The sequence below is a fragment of the Antrostomus carolinensis genome, unplaced genomic scaffold (assembly GCF_000700745.2).
Source record: "Antrostomus carolinensis isolate BGI_N321 unplaced genomic scaffold, ASM70074v2 scaffold5302, whole genome shotgun sequence".
Taxonomy (NCBI): domain Eukaryota; kingdom Metazoa; phylum Chordata; class Aves; order Caprimulgiformes; family Caprimulgidae; genus Antrostomus; species Antrostomus carolinensis.
The window spans coordinates 14,563-17,946 of NW_010302006.1; positions in this window are offsets into that span (position 1 = coordinate 14,563).

The following is a 3,384-nucleotide window of genomic DNA, read 5'->3' on the forward strand; positions in this document are numbered from 1 at the left end:
TGTTCACAAGTTGTTTAAAATCTCTGCACTACAGTGAACTTTCCTCAGGGCTCTAAACCTAAAAACCTAACGGAGAGACATAAACCACTTCAGGTTGATTAACACTGAGTGCAGGCAAGCTCGTATGCAGTATTTCACATCTTCCCAATAATAATTACTGGATTAAATCAGAATTAAAATGAAGGCTTTCTTATTTCCAATACCACTTTGCCTCAATGTTTGATGGCTCTCTTCCTGAAGTGGTCGGGTGAATGGAGATTGTATTTAGCTGACTGGGCGATGTTTTGAGTTATTTAACTCAAGCTTTGAAAGTAAAGTGAAAAAACAGGAATTTCATAAATTCTAAAGGATTGTCTGTTTTGAACAGTGCAAACAAGCAAATGAATAAACCTTTTTATTTGACTGAATTTATGTTTCCATGTTAAAATCAGCCCTCATTGTTAGTAAGCACAATAAGGACATTACCTTCAGATAACTCATGGATTGTAGGAAAGTGAATGAAAAGTCATGCGTTTTAATGAGAAAATAAGGTTTTCTCCTCTCTGCCCTGCCCTTCAGTTTATAAGCCAAATTCTCTGCTCTCTTTTACTGTTCTGACTTCTGTCAAATCAATAGAATTGCCTGGATTTTAACCAGCTGTCTGTTCTCAAACCTGAGGGAATTCATCCTATGAAAAATTTAAATTAACATATTTTAAAGCAGTGCCAGATTATGCTACCTAGTGAAAGGTTCCTATTCTGTAAGCTACTGATTTTTTTCCACAAGTGTTGAGCGTGAGCATTTTATGCTCTTTGTTGGTGGCTGTTGTAAGGCAGATATCTCACTGTATTTCAAGCATCTGCCGTGCTAAGGTTCACAGTCTGAAATCAAATCATGGTCTAAGTCGTGTCCTTGTTTCAGCAAGTTGCACAGGAGTGATCCATGTGCTGCTCTATCTGTCAAGGACATTGTGTAAGCCAAGTGAAAATGAAAAAAGGATTTTGCTACAGTGTGAAGCCTCACCATTGACTGGCTGTGCCTGGGAATTAAATATCCTTAAGTAATTTATTGTCCATGATGGATCTGATGCCTGCTAATGTTTCCACTCATTGCCAAATAATTTTGTGAGACTTTATTGATGTAATCATATGATCTTTTCCCCCTGCTCTTTGACTGCAATTTTTCTTTTCTGATAGTCTTTGCAGGGAAGGAATCTTTATTCTCATTTTTTTAAATGACAGTTTATGTCTAAGGCTCTATTCTAGTCTCAGATGCTAGTTGTCTTTAAAATGTTGGTCTTAACGCTTTTTTTCCTGTCCTGTGCACAGTATCTTCATTTCATAACAGTATCTATGATGATCAACGATGAAGCCTCGACAAATTGTCTTCCTCTTAAACATTAAAAGCCCCTAAGATCTGAAAATTCTTCTGGCTTTCATAAAACCTGGTCCGGCTGTAAGTGTCTTTGGGTTTTAGCTTAAATTGCACACAGTCAGATCTTGAATCTTTGCAATATCTTAGTGCACTCACAGTCAATCAGGAATCACTAAAATATAAATTAATTTCCAAAATTGCTTTCAACCTCAGTAAAAAACAAGGAGTCATTAATAAACCTCCTTAGTAACTACCATGGTGATAAAAATATTTTTCATTTTAAGTCTGATGAAAGTTACAAGCTCAGACAAGGATATAAACAACTTGACTCAGTTGAGTCAGTATCCGTCTAGTTGCCCTCTTGGTAGATGTATTCTTTCAATATTTTTTCATTTTTTATTTGTATCTCTGTGAATATCTCTCACATTAGATCCAATACTTAAATTAGTACTATGTGTAACGTACAGGGATTGCACTTTGTAAGGTTTCTGTTCCTCTGGAGAATTTGCTAGTCTGCATTTTAAATGAAGGGGGTTTTATTCTGATTCTATTCTTGATGAAGGACTGTTTGGGTAAGAAAATAGGCATTGAAAACCACGGCCTGGGCCTTGTCTTGCTTGTGCTGAGTATCTGTGCTCAGGGTAGAGGGCAACCCCTAGATCCTACACCAGAAACTTCAAGTGCAACAGCTACATCAATCCAACAGCAACAAGGCTCTTCTCTTGTGGAAAGGAGGACATTGTAAAGCATTTTCATGCCATGCTTTAGTGACTTAGAAGTCAAGAGAAAGAAGTTTGAATGTGCAAACGATTTGCTGGAAATTCTGATTTTTTTTCACCCTGAGCATAGGATAGAAATATCTCCTATTTTTATTTAGAAAACTAGATTTTTTAAAAAATATGTATTTAAGGGCAGTTGTGAGTATCTAATTTAGCAACTGAAATCTTGTAGAGTCATTTTCATCTTCTCCAGCTCTGGCACTTCAAGGTGACACAGCAATCCTGCCTTCATGGTGGAAGTCCTTTAGGACTTCCAAACCTTTCTGTTTCTTACACGTACCAGACCCCTTGCTTTAACCTGTGTCAGTGCTGGTTCCATCTGGTTATTTCTGAAAGCTCAAGAAAAACACAAAGATAGGAAGGAAATTAAAGGTGCCTGGCTGTGATATCTTTATAGAGTGGTACATTGCTTTGATAATGAACTGTGAAACATAGCATGTGGCTGATGGTGAATGTAAAAGACTGCATGTGTTTTTATTTGAATGTCGTGTCCATGAGCTGGATTATTAGTACGAGCTCTGTAGTGTAAAAATACTGAAAAGAGAAGTGAAGTGGAAAGAAGGTATTTATAGCAGTTTTTGCAGTGAACCACATCATCTGTCATCTATCTCCCTATTCACCACCAGACTCAGGTTCTGGTAACGTAAGTTTTACTGTTAGGTTGGTAATAATCAAACTGCTTTCTTCCTAAAGTTAAATATACTTCCTTCCAGCATTGTAAGGGAAAAATCTGTTTCCATGTCCAGCAGATCAGACTTCTTCCCAGGCGTGGGCTCATAGGGCTGCACTGGCTGGGAGATCAGTCGGGCTCACTGATGATGCCATACCGTGTGTTTCCTGCCCACAGAATTCAATGGTCTGTTCCTGTGCCAGGAAATAAGTGACTGTGGTTTGGTACAGTTTACTGCTTGCTTATGGCCAGAGCTGAAATGCAAACTAAAATGCTTTGAGATTGCTTCCATTTTTTTTGTAGGCACACACGTGTGCAACTCAAGGAAGGAGTTTTGAGTTTGACTGGAATAGAAATGGGCCAGGCAAAGGTTTTTTAAAATTTCTAATGCTGCATTGACCTGACTGAGGTATTCATGAGAAGCCAGTGCTTTCAGGGGGGACTGACATTTGTTCCCTTATCCCGGAGTTGCAGTGATTCTAAAATACCTGCCCAGCTCAGGGGACCCACAGCTGGTTCATCACTGGGGTTATTCCAACTCCCTGGTGTTTTGCTTTGGGAATAAAACAGGTTGTTTGAAGG